The sequence below is a fragment of the Bubalus kerabau genome, chromosome 2 (assembly GCF_029407905.1).
Source record: "Bubalus kerabau isolate K-KA32 ecotype Philippines breed swamp buffalo chromosome 2, PCC_UOA_SB_1v2, whole genome shotgun sequence".
Taxonomy (NCBI): domain Eukaryota; kingdom Metazoa; phylum Chordata; class Mammalia; order Artiodactyla; family Bovidae; genus Bubalus; species Bubalus kerabau.
In genome coordinates, this window is record NC_073625.1 from 162,400,450 (window position 1) to 162,422,140 (window position 21,691).

Genomic DNA, 21,691 nt, shown 5'->3' on the forward strand with positions numbered 1-21,691 from the left:
GACTTTAAGGGAAATGCTTTCAGTTTTTCACCATTGAGGATAATGTTTGCTGTGGGTTTGTCATATATAGCTTTTATTATGTTGAGGTATGTTCCTTCTATTCCTGCTTTCTGGAGAGTTTTGATCATAAATGGATGTTGAATTTTGTCAAAGGCTTTCTCTGCATCTATTGAGATAATCATATGGTTTTTATTTTTCAATTTGTTAATGTGGTGTATTACATTGATTGATTTGTGGATATTGAAGAATCTTTGCATCCCTGGGATAAAGCCCACTTGGTCATGGTGTATGATCTTTTTAATGTGTTGTTGGATTCTGATTGCTAGAATTTTGTTAAGGATTTTTGCATCTATGTTCATCAGTGATATTGGCCTGTAGTTTTCTTTTTTTGTGGGATCTTTGTCAGGTTTTGGTATTAGGGTGACGGTGGCCTCATAGAATGAGTTTGGAAGTTTACCATCCTCTGCAATTTTCTGGAAGAGTTTGAGCAGGATAGGTGTTAGCTCTTCTCTAAATTTTTGGTAGAATTCAGCTGTGAAGCCGTCTGGACCTGGGCTTTTGTTTGCTGGAAGATTTTTGATTACAGTTTCAATTTCCGTGCTTGTGATGGGTCTGTTAAGACCCATCTTTCTATTTCTTAAACATATTTCTAAACATAGAAACCCATGTTTCTATTTCTTCCTGGTCGAGTTTTGGAAAGTTGTACTTTTCTAAGAATTTGTCCATTTCTTCCTCGTTGTCCATTTTATTGGCATATAATTGTTGATAGTAGTCTCTTATGATCCTTTGTATTTCTGTGTTGTCTGTTGTGATCTCTCCATTTTCATTTCTAATTTTATTGATTTGATTTTTCTCCCTTTGTTTCTTGATGAGTCTGGCTAATGGTTTGTCAATTTTATTTATCCTTTCAAAGAACCAGCTTTTGGCTTTGTTGATTTTTGCTATGGTCTCTTTTGTTTCTTTTGCATTTATTTCTGCTCTAATTTTTAAGATTTCTTTCCTTCTACTAACCCTGGGGTTCTTCATTTCTTCCTTTTCTAGTTGCTTTAGGTGTAGAGTTAGGTTATTTATTTGACTTTTTTCTTGTTTCTTGAGGTGTGCCTGTATTGCTATGAACTTTCCCCTTAGGACTGCTTTTACAGTGTCCCACAGGTTTTGGGTTGTTGTGTTGCTGAAACTTTTTATTAGACTGAAGTACCACCAGGTTCAGTACAGGTATCAAAGAAAACATCCTGTTTTTAAAGGATCACATAGTGATTTTGTCCATAAGGTTTAGTGGTAAGTATTTCAAATTATACTGAGAAATCAGCATAGGATGGCAGGAAACATCAAGTGTGAATATTGCATTCATGCTTCCTGCCACCTGAGAGCCTAAGGGAGAATTGTCTGTAAAGCAGATCACCTGGAATGATCTTTAGTTCTTTAGTGATGCAAGAAACAACATTTTCCTGTCCAATATGTCAGGACAAACTAAATAGATGAACAGTCACAGATCAATAAACACACAAGAACTCATCAAACAGGAATTGTTATTTAAGGGAAGTAATTTTATGATAAAATTCAGTTTAGTCAGGGCTCTGATATAAGGATATATCAGTTTAATTCCAAAACTTATCATAAGCTTAATTATTAAAATGTTTGTTTATATTCACCTATGTTCTCAGTTCAGTTCAGTCGCTCAGTCGTGTCCGACTCTTTGCGACCCCATGAATCGCAGCACACCAGGCCTACCTGTCCATCACCAACTCCCGGAGTTCATCCAGACTCACGTCCATCAAGTCAGTGATGCCATCCAGCCATCTCATCCTCTGTCGTCCTCTTCTTCTCCTGCTCCCAATCCCTCCCAGCATCAGAGTCTTTTCCAATGAGTCAACTGTTCATGTGAGGTGGCCAAAGTACTGGAGTTTCAGCTTTAGCATCATTCCTTCCAAAGAAATCCCAGGGCTGATCTCCTTCAGAATGGACTGGTTGGATCTCCTTGCAGTCCAAGGGATCCTCAAGAGTCTTCTCCAACACCACAATTCATAAGCATTAATTCTTCAGCGCTCAGTCTTCTTCACAGTCCAACTCTCACATCCATACATGACCACAGGAAAAACCATAGCCTTGACTAGATGAACTTTTGTTGGCAAAGAAATGTCTCTGGTTTTGAATATGCTATCTAGGTTGGTCATAACTTTCCTTCCAAGGAGTAAGTGTCTTTTAATTTCATGGCTGCAAACACCATCTGCAGTGATTTGGGAGCCCAAAAAAATAAAGTCTAACACTGTTTCCACTGTTTCCCCATCTACTTCTCATGAAGTGATGGAACCAGATGCCATGATCTTCATTTTCTGAATGTTGAGCTTTAAGACAACTTTTTCACTCTCCTCTTTCACTTTCATCAAGAGGCTTTTTAGTTCCTCTTCACTTTCTGCCATAAGGGTGGTGTCATCTACATATCTGAGGTTATTGATATTTCTCCCGGCAATCTTGATTCCAGCTTGTGTCTATGTTCTAGTCTTCCCTAAATCTGCTGGCACAGCTTTTGGTTTGTGAGGGTACACATTTCAGGGTAAAATGTGCTTATTTTAGTTTCCCCACCATTTTTCACCACACAGTATCATTATCAGTCGACTAATATTTGTGGAGTTTTGGTTACCCTTCCCACATCTCATTTCCATTCAAGTCAGACAATCACAAATACCTTTAAATTGATGACACTTTCTCATTTCTTACAACATAAAATCCAAGTTCCTCAGTAGGGCATTGTATGTTTCCAAGCCTCTCCACAATGTCTTTCCTCATACGCTAGAATCCAGGTCAACCTCAAATGCTGGAGGCTGCCCTGTAACAGCAGACCATATAAGTTTTCTGGAGATTTTGTCACATGTCTCTTCCTCAAAAGAGCCCCCTCAATTGCTTTCTGATCTCACTCCCTTGTGCTTTTAATTTTCAGCTCATTCCTTTCTGTGTTGGTTTTTGTGATCCCTAACACATGGAGTTGATCAATTTCCCTTCCTTTACACCATCCAATCCCAAAGAAAGGCAGTGCCAAAGAATGCTCAAAGTACCGCACAATTGCACTTATCTCACACGCTAGTAAAGTAATGCTCAAAATTCTCCAGGCCAGGCTTCAGCAATATGTGAACCGTGAACTTCCAGATGTTCAAGCTTGTTTTAGAAAAGGCAGAGGAACCAAAGATCAAATTGCCAACTTCTGCTGGATGATTGAAAAAGCAAGAGAGTTCCAGAAAACATCTATTTCTGTTTTATTGACTATGCCAAAGCCTTTGACTGTGTGGATCACAATAAACTGTGGAAAATTCTGAAAGAGATGGGAATACCAGATCACCTGACCTTCCTCTTGAGAAACCTATATGCAGGTCAGGAAGCAACAGTTAGAACTGGACATGGAACAACAGACTGGTTCCAAATAGGAAAAGGAGTATGTCACAGCTGTATATTGTCACCCTGCTTATTTAACTTCTATGCAGAGTACATCATGAGAAACCCTGGGCTGGAAGAAGCACAAGCTGGAATCAAGATTGCTGGAAGAAATATCAATAACCTCAGATATGCAGATGACACCACCCTTATGGCAGAAAGTGAAGAGGAACTAAAAAGCCTCTTGATGAAAGTGAAAGAGGAGGGTGAAAAAGTTGTCTTAAAGCTCAACATTCAGAAAACGAAGATCATGGCATCTGGTTCCATCACTTCATGAGAAATAGATGGGGAAACAGTGGAAACAGTGTTAGACTTTATTTTTTTGGGCTCCCAAATCACTGTAGATGGTGTTTGCAGCCATGAAATTAAAAGACGCTTACTCCTTGGAAGGAAAGTTATGACCAACCTAGATAGCATATTGAAAAGCAGAGACATTACTTTGTCAACAAAGGTCCATCTAGTGAAGGCTATGGTTTTTCCTGTGGTCATGTATGGATGTGAGAGTTGGACTGTGAAGAAAGCTGAGCACCGAAGAATTGATGCTTTTGAACTGTGGTGTTGGAGAAGACTCTTGAGAGTCCCTTGAACGGCAAGGAGATCCAAACAGTCCATTCTAAAGGAGATCAGCCCTGGGTGTTCATTGGAAGGACTGATGCTAAGGCTGAAACTCCAATACTTTGGCCACCTCACATGAACAGTTGACTCACTGGAAAAGACTCTGATGCTGGGAGGGATTGGGGGCAGGAAAAGAAGAGGACGACAGAGGATGAGATGGCTGGTTGGCATCACCGACTCAATGGACATGAGTTTGTGTGAACTCCGGGAGATGGTGATGGACAGGGAGGCTTGGCGTGCTGCGATTCATGGGGTCGCAAGGAGTCAGACACGACTGAGCAACTGAACTGAACTGAACTGAAAGAAGTATAAACTTTTGCCTTCTTCCCAATAACACCAAATAGAATTTACATAGTGGGCATGTATCTCAACCTCTTACTAATATGCACAAACAAATATTTCTACAAACACTGCTACCCACTGAATTTTTGTGTTCCCCCAAAATTCATATGTTGAGCACCTAATTACCAAGGTATTTCTGTTAGAAAGATGATTAGGTCATGAGGGCAGAGCTCTCATCAATGGGATAGTACCCTTATCAAACAGACCTCAGACAACTCCTTCCCTTCTGCCTTGAAGGGACACATCAGGAAGATGACTGACTGTCTATAAATCAAGAAGCAGGCCTTCTCCAGACAGAAAATCTGTTTATGCCTTGATCTTCCCTGCCTCCATATATGTGAGAAATAAGTATTTGTTGTTTAAGCTACTTGGTTTATTGTATTCTGTTACAGCAACCACGATGGATTAAGACAAACCCAAAATGACATTCAAGCATTATGCAAATTAAGCATTATAGATAAAACATAACTATTGTTTACATGCACAATAAAAATTGCATTTCATAATATTGCTTATATACAATATAAATATATTTTTACAAATATATTTATATTTATAATATAAATATATTTGCATTTATATACAATATAAATATATTTTCTCTGTCTATATATCTGTGCATTCACCTGCGACTGACTTCTGCCTAGAGAATATATCCTTTAATATCTTATTCTTGTTAGTGTTGCTAGTGAAAACTTCCCTTTATTTTATTTCAATAAAATTATTTTTATTTCATCATCATTCTTAAAGCATTTATTGTGAAGAATGTAGAATTCTGTGTTGACAGGTTTGTTTGTTTGTTTTCCCCCAGCACTTACTTCGTTATTTGTGACTACTACTGTTTCTCCAGACATATGTCTAGGAGTGGGATTGCTGGGCATATAGTAGTTCTATTTTTAGTTTTAAAGGAACTTCCATACTCTTTTCCATCATGGCTACACTAATTTACATTCCCAGCAGCAGAGTAAGAAGATTCTCTTTTATCTACACCTTCTCTAGCATTTGTTGTTTGCAAATTTCTTGATGATGGTAATTCTGACTGGTGTGAAGTGATATTTCATTGCAGTGTGATTTGCCGACTCATTGGAAAAGATGCTGATGCTGGGAAAGATTGAAGGCAGGAGAAGAGGATGTCAGGATGAGATGGTTGGATATCATCACCAACTCAATGAACATGAGTTTGAGCGTACTCCAGGAGATGGTGAAGGACAGGGAAGCCTGGCGTGCTGCAGTCCATGGGGTCACAAAGAGTTGGACACAATGTTCGTTCGTTAGTGACCAAACAAACAACAGCAATTGGTGATACTGAGCATAATTTCATGTGCTTTTTTGCCATCTGTATGTCTTATTTGGAGAAACGTCTATTTAGATCTTTGCCCCTTTAAATTGGGTTGTTTGTTTTTTTCATATTGAGCTGCATGAGCTATTTGTATTTTGGAAATTAATTCCTGGTTGGTGGCTTCATTTGCAAATATTTTCTCCCATTCTCAAGGTTGTCTTTTCATTGTGTTTATGGTTTCTTTTATTGTCAAAAAGCTTTTAAGTTTAAAATTTAGAATCCATTTGCTTATTTTTGCTTTTATATTCATTTCTCTGGGAGATGAGTCAATAAATTACCTTGCTGTAATTTATGTCAAAGAGTGTTCTGCCTATATTTTCCCCTAAGAGTTTTATAGTGTCTGGCCATACATTTAGGTCTTTAATATGTCTTGAGTTTATTCTCACTTGTGGTATTATGGAGTGTTGCAATTTCAGTCTTTTACGTGTGTCTGTCCAGTTTTCCCAGCATCACTTATTGAAGAGGCTGTCCTTTTTCAATTGTACACTGTTGTTTCCTTTGTCATCTATTAGGTGATTGTAGGTGTGTGGATTTATTTCTGGACTTTGTCCTGTTCCACTGATCTATATTTCTGGTTTTGTGCCAGTTTCATCCTTTTTTGATGGCTGTAGCTTTGTATCATAGTCTGAAGTCAAGAAGCCTGATTCCTGTGGCTCTGTTTTTCTTTCTCAAGATTTGTTTTGGCTATTCAGGGTGTCTTGTGTTTTCAAATAAAGTGTAAAATATTTTGTTCTAATTCTGTGAAAAATGCCATTGCTAATTTGATTGGGATTGCATTGAATCTGTAGATTGCTTTGTGCAGCACAGCCATTTCACAATATTGATTCTTCCAATTCAAGAACATGGTATATTTCTCTGTGTCATCTTTTATTTCTCTCATCCATATTTTAGTTTCTGAAGACATGTCTTTGGCCCAAATAAGTAGGTTTATTACTAGATATTTTATTTTGTCATTGTTGTTGCAATGATAAATAGGATTGTTTTCTTAACTTCTTCTGATCTTTCATTGTCAGTGTATAGGAATGCGAGAGATTTCTATGTGTTAATTTTGTATCCTAAAAGTTTTCCAGATTCATTAATGAGCTCTAATAGTTTTCTGGTAGCATTTTTAGGATTTTCTATGTATAGAAGCATGTCAGCTTCATACAGTGACAATTTCACTTCTTCTTTGACAACTTGGATTTCTTCTATTTTTTCTTCTTCTCTGATCACTGTGGCTAGGCCTTCCAAAACTATGTTGAGAAATAGCAGTGAAATTAGCATCTTTGTTGTGTTTTTGATGTTAGAAGAAATGCTTTTAGTTTTTCATGATTGAGAATGATGTTTGCTGTAGGTTTGTCATAACCTTTTTGATATTGAGGTAGGTTCCTCTGTGCCCACTTTCTGGAGAGTTTTCACCATAAATTGGTGTTGAATTTTATCAAAAGTTTTTCTGCATCTCTTGAGATGATCATATGATTTTTATTCTTCAGTATTTTAATATGTTGTATCATATTGATTGATTTCCATATATTGAAGAATTCTTGCATCTCTGGGATAAATTCCACTTAATCATGGAGTGTGATCCTTTTAATGTGTTGTTGGATTCAGTTTGCTTGTATTTTATTGAGGATTTTTGCATCTGTGTTCATCAGTGATGAAAGTGAAAGTCACTCAGTCGTTTCCGACACTTTGGGACCCTACGGACTATACAGCCCATGGAATTCTCCAGGCCAGAATACTGGAGTGGATAGCCTTTCCCTTCTCTAGGGAATCTTCCCAACCCAGGGATCAAACCCAGGTCTCCCGCATTGCAGGAGGATTTTTCACCAGCTGAGCCACAAGGGAAGCCCTCATCAGTGATGTTGGCCTGTACTTTGTGTGTGTGTGTGTGTTATATCTTGGTCTGGGTTTGGTATTAGAGTGATGGTGACCTCGTAGAATGAGCTTGTGAGTATTCCTTCCTCTGCAAATTTTGGAAGAAATTGAGAAGGATGACTGTTAGCTCTTCTCTAAATGTTTAATAGAATTTGCTAGTGAAGTCATCTAGTCCTGGACATTTGTTTGTTGGATGATTTTTAATCACAGTTTCAATTTCATTACTTGTGATTGGTCTATTCATATTTTTTATTTCTTCCTATTTCAGTCTTGAAAGGTTGTACCTTTCTAAGAATTTCTCTGTTTCTTCCAGGCTGTCCGTTGTTTTGGTATTGTAGTAGTCCTTTATGATCATTTGTATTTCTGTGATGTCTATTGTAACTCCTCCTTTTTTATTTCTAATTTTTTTTATCTGAGTCCTCTCTTTTTTTCTTGATGGGCCTGGCTAAAGATTTATCAATTTTATTTATCTTCTCAAAGAACCAGCTTTCCATTCCATTGATTTTTGCTATTATTTTCTCTGTCTCCATTTCATTTGTTTCTGCTCTGATCTTTGTGATTTATTTCTTTCCACTAACTTTGGGTTTTGTTTGTTTCTCTCTAATTGCTTTAGGTGTAAGATTATGTTGTTTATTTGGGATTTTTTTGCTTCTTGAGGTAAGATTGATGGCTATAAACTTCCTTATTAGAACTGCTTTTACTGCATCACATAGATTTTGGACCATCATGCTTTTGTTGGCATTTATCTCTAGATATGTTTTTAATGTCCTCTTAGACTTGTTCAGTGATTCATTGGTTACTTATATTGTTTAGCGTCCACGTGTTTGTGTTTTTTATAGTTTTTTTTCCCTATAATTGATTTCTAATCTCCTAGGATTGCAGTCAGAAAAGATGCTTGGAATGATTTCAGTTTTCTTAAATTTACTAAGGCTTGATTTTTGACCCAAGATGTGATCTATCCTAGAGAATGTTCTGCCCACACTTGAGAAGAAAGTGTATTCTGCTGCTTTTGAATGGAATGGTCTACAAATATGAATTAAGTATATGGTCAATGTGTCATTTAAGTTTTGTCGTTTCCTTATTTTCTGTTTGGATGACATGTTCATTTATATAAGTGAGGTGTTCAAGTCTCCAATATTATTATGTTATTGTAGATTTTTCTTTAATGACTGTTAGCATTTTCCCTACATATCGAGATGTTCCCATGTTAGACGTATGTATATTTACAATTGTTACGTCTTCTGTTGGATTGATCCCTTGATCATTATGTAGTATAATTCCTTGTCTCTTGTAATAGTCTTTATCTAAAAGTCTATTTTGTCTGAAATGAGTATTGCTACTCCAGCTTTCTTTTGATTTCCAAAGGCATGAAATATGTTTTACCATGTACCCTCACTTTCAGTCTATATGTGTCCCTAGGTGTGAAGTGGGTCACCTATATGTATACATATCTTGTTTTTATATCCATTCAGCCAGTCTATCCATTTTCTTGGAGCATTTAATCCTCTTATATTTGACATAATTATTGATATGTATGTTCCTCTGTTCAATTCAGTTCAGTCACTCAGTTGTGTCTGACTCTTTGTGACCCCAGGGACTGCAGCATGCCAGGCCTCCATATCCATCAACAACTCCCGGAGTTTACTCAAACTCATGTCCATTGAGTCAATGGTGCCATCCAACCATCTCATCCTTTGTCGTACCCTTCTCCTCCTACCTTAAATCTTTCCCAGCATCAGGGTCTTTTCAAATGAGTCAGCTCTTCGCATCAGGTGGCCAAAGTATTGGGGTTTCAGCTTCAGCATCAGTCCTTCCAAAGAACACCCAGGACTGATCTCCTTTAGGATGGACTGGTTTGATCTCCTTGCAGTCAAGAGTCTTCTCCAACAGCAGAGCTCAAAAACATCAATTCTTTGGCACTCAGCTTTCTTTACAGTCCAAATCTCGCATCCATACATGACTACTGGGAAAACCATAGCTTTGAATACATGGACCTTTCTTGGTAAAGTAATGTTTCTGCTTTTCAATATGCTGTCTAGGTTGGTCATAACTTTCCTTCCAAGGAGTAAGTGTCTTTTAATTTTATGGCTGCAGTCACCATCTGCAGTGATTTTGGAGGCCCCAAAATTAGTCTGTCACTCTTCCCTTTGTTTCCTCATCTATTTGCCACGAAGTGATGGGACCGGATGCCATGATCTTAGTTTTCTGAATGCTGAGCTTTAAGCCAACTTTTTCACTCTCTTCTTTTACTTTCATCAAGAGGCTCTTTAATTCTTCACTTTCTGCCATAAGAATGGTGTCATCTGCATATCTGGGAGAATGCAATGGCACCCCACTCCACTACTCTTGCCTGGAAAATCCCATGGACAGAGGAGCCTGGTAGGATGCAGTCCATGGGGTTGCTAGGAGTCGGACATGACACAGCAACTTCACTTTCACTTTTCACTTTCAGGCATTGGAGAAGGAAATGGCAACACGCTCCAGTGTTCTTGCCTGGAGAATCCCAGGGACAGGGGAGCCTGGTGGGCTGCCTTCTATGGGGTTGCACAGAGTCAGACACAACTGAAGCAACTTAGCAGCAGCATCTCCATATCTGAGGTTATCAATAGTTTTCCCAGCAATCTTGATTCCAGCTTGTGCTTCTTCCAGCCCAGGGTTTCTCATGATGTAATCTGCATATAAATTAAATGAGCAGGGTGACAATATACAGCCTTGACGTACTCCTTTTCCTATTTGGAACCAGTCTGTTTTCCATGTCCAGTTCTAACTATTGCTTCCTGACCTGCATATAGATTTCTCAAGAGGCAGGTCAGGTGGTCTGGTATTCCCATCTCTTTCAGAATTTTCCATAGTTTATTGTGATCCACACAGTCAAAGGCTTTGGCATAGTCAATAAAGCAGAAATAGATGTTTTTTGGAACTCTCTTGTTTTTTTGATGATCCAGCGGATATTGGCAAATTGATCTCTGGTTCCTCTGTCTTTTGTAAAACAAGCTTGAACACCTGGAAGTTCATGGTTCACGTATTGCTGAAGCCTGGCTTGGAGAATTTTGAGCATTACTTTACTAGAATGTGAGTTAAGTGCAATTGTGTGGTAGTTTGAACATTCTTTGGCATTGCCTCTCTTAGGGATTGGAATGAAAACTGACCTTTTCCAGTCCTGTGGCCACTGATGAGTTTTCCAAATTTGCTGGCATATTGAGTGGAGCACTTTCACAGCATCATCTTTCAGGATTTGAAATAGCTCAACTGGAACCCATCACCTCCACTAGCCTTATTTGTAGTGATGCTTCCTAAGGCCCGCTTGATTTCACATTCAAAAATGTCTGGCTCCTGGTGAGTGATTACACCATCGTGAGTATCTTGTTTGTGAAGAGGTTTTTTGTGTAGTTTTCCTGTATATTCTTGCCACCTCTTCTTAATATCATCTGCTTCTGTTGGGTCCATACCATTTCTGTCCTTTATTGAGCCCATCTTGGCTGAAATATTCCTTTGATATCTCTAATGTTCTTGAAGAGATCTCTAGTCTTTCCCATTCTGTTGTTTTCCTCTATTTCTTTGCACTAATCACTGAGGAAGACTTTCTTATCTCTCCTTGCTATTCTTTGGAACTCTGCATTCAGATGCTTATATCTTTCCTTTTCTCCTTTGCTTTTCACTTCTCTTCTCTCAGATATTTGTAAGGCCTCTTCAGATAGCCATTTTACTTTTTTGCATTTCTTTTTCTTGGGGATGGTCTTGATCCCTGTCTCCTGTACAATGTCACCAACCTCTGTCCTAGTTCATCAGGTGGTCTATCAGATCTAGGCCCTTAAATCTATTTCTCACTTCCACTGTATAATTGTAAAGGGTTTGATTTAGGTCATACCTGAATGGTCTAGTAGTTTTCCCTACTTTCTTCAATTTAAGTCTGAATTTGGTAATAAGGAGTTCATGATCTGAGCCACAGTCAATTCCCGGTCTTGTTTTTGCTGACTGTATAGAGCTTCTCCATCTTTGGCTGCAAAGAGTATAATCAATCTGATTTTGGTATTGGCCATTTGTTGATGTCCATGTGTAGAGTCTTCTCTTGTGTTGCTGGAAGAGGGTGTTTGCTATGACCAGTGCATTCTTTTGCAAAACTCTATCAGTCTTTGCCCTGCTTCATTCTGTATTCCAAGGCCAAATTTTCCTGTTACTCCAGGTGTTTCTTGACTTCCTACTTTTGTGTTCCAGTCGCCTATAATGAAAAGGACATCTTTTTTGGGTGTTAATTCTAGAAGGTCTTGTAGGTCTTCACAGAACCGTTCAGCTTCTTCAGCATTACTGGTCGGGGCACAGGCTTGGGTTACTGTGATATTGAATGGGTTATCTTGGAAATGAACAGAGATCATTCTGTCATTTTTGAGATTGTATCCAAGTACTGAATTTTGGAATCTTTTGTTAACTATGATAGCTACTCCATTTCTTCTAAAGGATTCTTGCTCACAGTAGTAGATATAATAAATATCTACTATTATAGTAGATATAATATAATTCATCTGTGCTAAATTTACCCATTCCAGTCCATTTTAGTTCACTTATTCCTAAAATGTCGATATTCACTCTTGCCTTGTCCTGTTTGATCACTCTAATTTGCCTTGTTTCATGGACCTAACATTCCAGGTTCCTATGCAATATTCCTCTTACAGCATTGGACCTTGCTTCTGTCACCAGTCATACCCAGAACTGGGTGTTGTTTTTGCTTTGGCTCCATCTCTTCATTCTTTCTGGAGTTATTTCTCCACTGATTTCCAGTAGCGTATTGGGCACCAAAGACCTGGGGAGTTCATCTTTTCGTGTCCTATCTTTTTGTCTTTTCATACTGCTCATGGGATTCTCAAGGCAAGAATACTGAAGTGGTTTGCCATTCCCTTCTCCAGTGGACCACATTTTGTCAGTACTGTCCACCATGACCCATCCATCTTGGGTGGCCCTACATGGCATGGCTTAGTTTCACTGAGTTAGACAAGGCTTGTACATGGAATATCTCTTCACAGCTGCTCCAGCAAAGCACAGCTGCTGCTCCTTACCTTGGACATGTGGTAGCTCCTCATGGCCTCCACTACTGACCTTGGACTGGGGCGTCTCCTCTCGGCTGCTTCCCACTCCAGTGCTATGTAGCCATGTATGTTCCTATTGTCACTTTATTAATTGTTTTGGGTTTGTTTTTTAGGTCTTTTTTATTCCCTTCCTCTTTTGTTCTCTAGTATTTTCTGCCTAGAGAAGTTCATTTAGCAATTGTTGTAGAGCTGACTTGGTGATATTGGGTTCTCCTAGCTCTTGCTTGTCTGTAAAGCATTTGATTTCTACATGGAATCTGAATGAGACACTTGCTGGGTAGAGTATTCTCAGTTGTAGGTTTTCCCCTCTCATCACTTTAAATGTATCATGCCTCTCTCTTCTACCCTGAAGAGTTTCTGCTAAAAAAAAATCAGCTGATAGCCTTATGGGAGAGTTCTGACAAAACATGATCTACTAGAAGAGGGAATGTCAAACCACCCCAGAATACTTGCCTTGAGAACTTCATGAACTGTATAAAAAGACAAAAAGATATGACACTGAAAGATGGGTCCCCCGGGGCTGAAGGTATCCAATATGCTACTGGGGAAGAGTGGAGGAGAACTACAAGTAGCCACAGAAAATTAAAGCAACTGGGCCAAGGCAGAAACAATGTTCAGTTGTAGATGTGTCTGGTGATGAAAGAAAAACCCAATGCTTCAAAAAACAGTGTTGCATAGGAACCTGGAATTTTAGGTCCATGAATCAAGGTAACTCTGGCATGGTTCAAGCAGGAGATGATAAGAATAAACATCAAGATTTTAGAAATCAGTGAACTAAAATGGACAGGAATGGACAAATTTAATTAAGATGACCATTATAACTACTATGGGCAAGAATCCCATTGAAGAAATGTAGTAGCCCTCATAATCAACAAAAGAGTCCAAAAGGCAGTACCTGGGTGCAACCTCAAAAATGACAAAATGATCCCACTTTGTTTCCAAGGCAAGCCATTCAACATTACAGTAATTCAACTCTATTCCCCTACCACCAATGCTGAAGAAGCTGAAGTTGATCCATTCTATGAAGACTTAGAAGACCTCTTAGAACTAACACCAAAAACAAAGATGTTCTATTCATCACTGGGGATTGGAATGCAGAAGTAGGAAGTCAAGAGATACCTGGAGTAACAGGCAAGTTTGACCTTGGAGAACAAAACGAAGCAGGGCAAAGGCTAACTGAATTCTGCCAAGAGAATGCACTGCTCATAGCAAATACCCTTTTTCAACAACATGAGATGACTTTACACATAGACATCACCTATAATTTGGGTCAATACCTAAATCATATTGATTGCGTTCTTTGTAGCCAAAGATGGAGAAGCTGCATACAGTCAAAAAAAATATGACCTGGAGCTGACTGTGGCTCAGATAATCAGCTCCTCATAGGAAAATTCAGGCTTAAACTAAAGAAAGTGGGGGAAACCACTAGGCCAACCAAATACAACTTAAATAAAATCTCCTATGAACATACAGTGGAAGTAATGAATACATTCAAGGGATTAGATCTGAATAACTATGGATGGAGGTCTGTAATATTGTACAGGAAGCAGCAAACAAAACCATCCCGAAGAAAAAGAAAAGCAAGAAGGTAAAGTGGTTATCTGAGGAGACTTTGTGAATAGCTGGATAAAGAAGAGAAATGAAAAGAAATGGAGAAAGGGAAAAGTGCATCCAACTAAACAAAGAGTTCCAAAGAATCGCACAGAGAGACAAGAAGGCCTTCTTCAATGAACAGTGCATAAAACTAAAAGAAAACAACAGAAGGGGAAAGACTAGAGATCTCTTTTGGAAAATTGGACATATCAAGGGAACATTTCACCCAAAGATGGGCAAAATAAAGGACAGAAACAGTAGAGAGAACTCGTTGACACTGAAGAGATGAAGAAGAGATAGAAAGAATACATGGAAGAACTGTACAAAAAAGATCTTAATGAACTGGATGGTGTGGTCAGTTACCCAGAGCTAGACGTTCTGGAGTGCAAAGTCAAGCGGGCCTTAGGGAGCACTGTTGTTAATAAAACTAATGGATGCAATGGAATTCCAATAAAACTATTTAAAACCCTAAAGTATGATGCCATCAAGGTGTTGCATTCAACATGTCAGCAAATCTGGAAGACCAAGCCACAGGACTGGAAAAGGTCAATCCTCATCCCAATTCCCAAGAAGGGTAGTACTAAAGAATGTGTTAACCATCAGACAATTGCACTCATATCTAGTACTAGTAAGGTCATGCTTAAAATCTTGTATGCTAGGCTTCAGTTTAGTTCAGTTCAGTTCAGTGCCTCAGTTGTGTCCGACTCTTTGTGACCCCATGAATTGCAGCACGCCAGGCTTCCTTGTCCATCGACAACTCTTAGAGTTCACCCAAACCCATGTCCATTGAGTCAGTGATGCCATCCAGTCATCTCATCCTCTGTTGTCCCCTTCTCTTCCTGCCTCCAATCCCTCTCAGCATCAGAGTCTTTTTCAATGAGTCAACTCTTCGCATGAGGTGGCCAAAGTATTAGAGCTTCAGCTTCAGCATCAGTCCTTCCAATGAACACCCAGGACTGATCTCCTTTAGGATGGACTGGTTGGAACTCCTTGCAGTCCAAGGGACTCTCAAGAGTCTCCTCCAACACCACAGTTCAAAAGCATCAATTCTTCAGCGCTCAGCTTTCTTCACAGTCCAACTCTCACATCCATACATGACCACTGGAAAAACCATAGCTTTGACTAGACTGACCTTTGGGCAAAGTAATGTCTCTGCTTTTGAATATGCTATCTAGGTTGGTCATAACTTTCCTTCCAAGGAGTAAGCGTCTTTTAATTTCATGGCTTCAATCACCATCTGCAGTGATTTTGGAGCCCCCCAAAAATAAAGTCTGACACTGTTTCCACTTTGTCCCCCTTCTACTTCCCATGAAGTGATGGGACCAGATGCCATGATCTTAGTTTTCTGAATGTTGAGTTTTAAGCCAACTTTTTCACCCTCCTCTTTCACTTTCATCAAGAGGCTTTTTAGTTCCTCTTCACTTTCTGCCATAAGGGTGGTGTCATCTGCATATCTGAGGTTATTGATATTTCTTCCAGCAATCATGATTCCAGCTTGTGCTTCCTCCAGCCCAGCATTTCTCATGACGTACTTTGCATATAAGTTAAACAAGCAGGGTGACAATATACAGCCTTGATGTACTCCTTTTCCTATTTGGAACCAGTCTGTTGTTCCATGTCCAGTTCTAACTGTTGCTTCCTGACCTGCATATAGGTTTCTCAAGAGGCAGGTCAGATGGTCTGGTATTCTTATCTCTTTCAGAATTTTCCGCGAGGTTTCAGCATTATGCAAACCAAAAACTTCCAGAAGTTCAAGCTGGGTTTGGAAAAGGAAGAGCAACCAGATATCAAATTGCCAACATTCTCTGGATCATAGAGAAAGCAAGGGAATTCCAGAAAAACATCTACCTCTGTTTCATTGGCTACACTAAAGCCTTTGACTGTGTGGATCATAACAAACTGTGGAAAGTTCTTAAAGAGGTGGGCATACCAAATCATCCAAACTGTCTCCTGAGAAAACTGTATGCAGGTCAAGAAGCAATATTTTGAGCCCTGTATGGAACAATTTATTGGCTCAAGATTGAGAAAGGAGTATAACAGCTGTCTGATGTCACCCTGTTTGTTTAAACTATATGCTGAGCACATCATGAGAAATGCTGGGCTGGATGAGTTATGAGCTGGAATCAAGATAGGTGGGAGAAACCTCAACAACTTCAGATATGCAGATGACACCACCCTAATGGCAGAAAGTGAAGAAGAACTAAAGACCCTGGTGATGAGGGTGAAGGAGAAGAGGGAAAGAGTTGGCTTAAAGCTAAATTTTTTTTTAAAAAAAGCTAAGATCATGGCATCTGGCCCCATTATTTAATGGCAAATAGAGGGGGAAAATGTGGAAGTAGTGACAGATTCCCATTTCTTGAGTTCTAAGATCACTGTGGATGGTGACTGCAGCCATGAAACCAGAAAATGATTGTTTCTTGGCAGGAAGCTATGACAAGCCTAGATAGTGTGTTGAAAAGCAGAAACATTACTAGGCCAACAAAGGTCCATATAGTCGAGGCTATAGTCTTTCCAGTGGTCACGTATGGTTGTGAGAGCTGGACTGTAAAGAAGCCAGAACTCTAAAGAATTGATGCCATCAAACTCTGGTGCTGGAGAAGACTCCTGGAAGTCCCTTGTACAGCAAGGAGATCAAACTAGTCAATCTTTAGGGAAATTAACCCTGAATAGTCATTGGAAGGACTGATGCCGAAGCTGAAACTCCAGTATTTTGGTCATTTGATGCCAACCACCAACTCATTGGAAAAGCCCTAATGCTGGGAAAGATTGAGGGCAGAAGAAGGGGGCATCAGAGGATGAGATGGATGGATGGCATCACCAGTGCAATGGACATGAGCTTGGGCAAACTTCAGGAGATGGTTAGGGACAGGGAAGCCTAGCGTGCTGCAGTCCATGGAGTTGCAAAGAGTCAGACACGACTGGGCAACTGAAAAATAACAACCTTATGGGGGTTCCCTTGTATATTTTTTGCTGCTTTTCTCTTGTTGCTTTTAGTATTTTTTCCTTCTTATTTAATTTTTTATAGTTTGGTTAATATGTGTTGGTGTTTTCATCCTTGGCTTTATCCTGTATGAGACGCTGTGTACTTCCTGGATTTGGATGACTATTTCTTTTCCTATGTTAGGGAAGTTTTTTTATTATAGTCTCTTCAAATTTTTTCTCAGGCCCTTTCTCTCTTTCTTCTTATTCTGAGAAAAAAAAAAGTGTGTTTAGTGTTGTCCTAGAGATCTCCTGAGAGTGTCCTCATTTCTTTTCATTCTTTTTTATTTATTCTGTTCCTTAGCAGAGATTTCCACCATTCTGTCTTTCCAGGTCATTTATCCATTCTTCCATCTCAGTTATTCTGCTACTGATTCCTCCTAGAGTATTTTTCATTTCAGTTATTGTATTGTTCATCTCTGTTTGTTTGTTTTTTAGTTCTTCTAAGTCTTTGCTAAACTTTTCTTGTATCTTCTTGACCTGTGCCTCCATTCTTTTGCTGAGATCTTGGATCATATTTACTATCATTACTCTTGAGTCTTTCTCAGGTAGATTGCCTATCTCCTCTTCATTTAGTTGTTTTTGTCGGTTTTTATTTTGCTTCTTTGTCTGAAACGTATTTCTTTGTCACCTCATTTTGTTAAACCTACTGAGTTTGTGGTCTCCTTTCTGCAGGCTGCACTATTGTAGTTCCTCTTGCTTCTGATGTCTGATCCCTGGTGTGTGAGGTTGATCCAGACGTTTGTGGCACTATCCTCTTAATAGGGGGTTTGATTGGTGTTGTAGTGATGAGGGCCTGCCCTGGATATTGAGCATGGCCTCCCATTTGCTCTTTGCTTGTCACTGCCCTATCAGGAGTGAGGTCTGCTCCCTAGTTGTTGTAGTAGAGGCCCCCTGATCTGTTTCTTAGCTGTCATTTTAATCTGTGGCACAAGGTATGTTGTATTAGAGCACTTCCACTGGGAGAAAAGCCACTGAATATTCCTCCTCTGGAGCCATTCATTTGTGAATATACTCTGCAGTGTTCCTTTTTCATCTTGTGTAAGCTCACAAAGTATACTGTTGTTGGCATTGCTCTCAGTCTCATCTTACCTGTGGGTATGCCTGAATTTGGCCTTGGTGACTCTCAGGTGTTGTTTTCACCAGGACACTGGCACAGATCCACTGAGATAAGGACCCAGGACTTCAGTAGTCATGCACCTGGACCAGCTATGGAAGCAGCTCAAGTTCTGGCATGACCTAATCTCTATGTGTACATGCCCACAAAGCCCACAGCTGGTAAAGTCAGACCTATTCCAGCTCCTAGGATATTTATTCTTTCAGATCTTTTGTAACCACTGAATTTAGGAAGCCATCAAAGGAGTTTCATGCAGCTACAAGGAGAGATTTCAACTCTTCTTCCTTAGTCACAGAGCCAGTGGGGCTCAGCTATGGTTTCAGTGCCTCCTAGTTGGAGGAGTTATCCATGCCTTCCTGGGACAGCAGGGTGCATCCCAATATCCACTGACAGATTTCCTAATAGTGAGAGCTTTCCTCATAAACCTGGGAAAATGGGGCAGGTCCCAGCACTCACTGATGGACTTAGTAGGGGAAATATCCCAGGATTGGAGGGCAAGTCCCAGCACCCACGGGTAGATTCCCTAGTCAGAAGTTTCCTTGCCATTTGAGGACAGTGTAGGCAAATCCTGGGACCCACTGGTGGAATTCCTAAAGGTCAGAGCTGTCAGCTCCTTTCTGGGTCAGTGTGGGCAGGTTCTGTGACCTGTTGGTGGAATTGCTAGTTTGGGAAGTTCTCTGTGCCCGTTTGGGTCAGTGGAGGAGGTGGTCCTGGGGCTCAGTGGCAAAATTTGAAATTTGTAGTGGTGGGAACTGCCCATACCCTTCTGGGTCCACAGATGTGGAGCCTGGCATCTGCTTGTGTTCTGGAAGAGGTAGCCAGTGCCCATCTTTGGAGCCCAAGATGGCAGTGGTGACTTGTGCCCATCCCCAAAGCTCCTGTAGGAGGTGTTCTGCGCCTGAGAGCTCTCACAGGGAAAGACACTTTTACAATGGTCCCACCCCTCTCCTTGTGCACCTCCCAATAATGGTGCCTCACCTCTCTGGCAGGCCCAGGCTTCTTCCTAGTACACGCTCAGTTGCTACAGCCTGAACTCTTCAGCTGTTTCCACATACAACCCTGGTCCTCTCCCTGGGACTGAGCTCTTGAATCTGAGCATAAGCATGTGCTTCTCACCCCTACCAACAGAGGACTGTCTAGGTTGTGGGGAGCCGGGTTGTGCTGTTGACCCTCTGGGCAGGTTACTCACTGTTACGCCTTCCACAGATTGGTTGTTGCTCTCTCCTTTAAGGCTCTGAAATTCCCCATCTGTCCAGGCTGATCTCCTTGCTGATAAGAAGACTTCCAGAGCGGTGGGAACCTTTCCTCCTTCACAGCTGCCTCCCTGGGGCACAGTACTGATTACTTCTTTTTTTTCTTCCTTTGGTTCTTTCCTGATTACATGGAAGTTTTCTTGTTTTTTCAGAGATCTGAGGTCTTCTGTCAATGTTCAGTAGCTGTTCTGTGTGAATCTTTCCATTTGTATTTTCAATGTTTCTGTGGAAGAAGGTGATTTTACTTCCTACTCCTCTGCCATCTTGATTCTCCCCCTCTCCTCAGTTCAGTTCAGTTCAGTTGCTCATAGTGTCTGACTCTTTGCGACCCCATGAATTGCAGCACGCCAGGCCTCCCTGTCCATCACCAACTCCCGGAGTTCACTCAAACTCATGTCCATTGAGTCGGTGATGCCATCTAGCCATCTCATCTTCTGTCGTCCCCTTCTCCTCCTGCCCCCAATCCCTCCCAGCATCAGAGTCTTTTCCAATGAGTCAACTCTTTGCATGAGGTGGCCAAAGTATTGGAGTTTCATCTTTAGCATCATTCCTTCCAAAGAACACCCAGGACTGATCTCCTTTAGGATGGACTGGTTGGATCTCCTTGCAGTCCAAGGGACTCTCAAGAGTCTTCTCCAACACCACAGTTCAAAAGCATCAATTCTTCGGTGCTCAGCTTTCTTCACAGTCCAACTCTCACATCCATACATGACTACTGGAGAAACCATAGCCTTGGCTAGACGGACCTTTGTTAGCAAAGTAATGTCTCTGCTTTTGAATATGTTTTCTGCTGCTGCTGCTAAGCTGCTTCAGTCGTGTCTGACTCTGTGCAACCCCAGAGATGGCAGCCCACCAGGCTCTCCCGTCCTTGGGATTCTCCAGGCAAGAACAATGGAGTGGGTTGGTCATAACTTTCCTTCCAAGGAGTAAGCGTCTCTTAATTTTGTGGCTTCAATCACCATCTGCAGTGATTTTGGAGCCCCAAAAATGCCTAACCCCCTCTCCTAAAGCTCTTTAATTGGCTCATTGATACAGCTCTATAACTACAGATATAATTCACCTAGCAAATTGTTCTGATGCTTTAAAGTGTTGAGAAATTTACTGTCATCTTGTCCTTCTTTTCACTAAAGAAAAAATAAATGTACTTCAATAAAAAACTGATCTTCTGTGTTGCCTAGAAGAAAGAGATCTTCTTTCTTCTGTGTCATCTTTGTGTTTCTCTAGGTTATCTGGGTCTAGTATATTATGGTCTTTGAAATATTTTACAACTATGCATTATCTACATTAAGCACACCCTCTATTGCTCATTGTCTTTGACCTTTTTTTATTATATTGGTCCTCTGAATTATCTTTTGTATGAGTTATAACAGTGGCTTGATTTGCTTACTGAATGAATTGAATTAAAATATAGTCTTTAACACATCTGGATTTTTATATCTGCATGGGTCATAAATTTTTCATACTTTAAAAATTGTCTTCAATTCCACAGACCTTCCTTTCCTCAATAATTGCGTGTTAGTCACTGTAGTATTTACATATCAACTTGCTGGTTTGTAATACTGACAGCTATAAGCTTTATGTTAAGTTCTATAATTAATGTAAATAATGATGTTTACAAAATAAATCTTGAACCACAAAGATTCACTTGATTCCAATGATTAATTCAGGCAAGCAAATTTTTTTCATCTGAGAAGGAAAGTTATGACCAACGTAGATAGCATATTCAAAAGCAGAGACATTACTTTGCCAACAAAGGTCCATCTAGTCAAGGCTATGGTTTTTCCAGTGGTCATGTATGGATGTGAGAGGTGGACTGTGAAGAAGGCTGAGCGCCAAAGAATTGATGCTTGTGAACTGTGGTGTTGGAGAAGACTCTTGAGAGTCCCTTGGACTGCAAGGAGATCCAACCAGTCCATTCTGAAGGAGATCAGCCCTGGGATTTCTTTGGAAGGAATGATGCTAAAGCTGAAACTCCAGTACTTTGGCCACCTCATGCGAAGAGTTGACTCATTGGAAAAGACTCTGATGCTGGGAGGGATTGGGGGCAAGAGGAGAAGGGGATGACAGAGGATGAGATGGCTGGATGGCA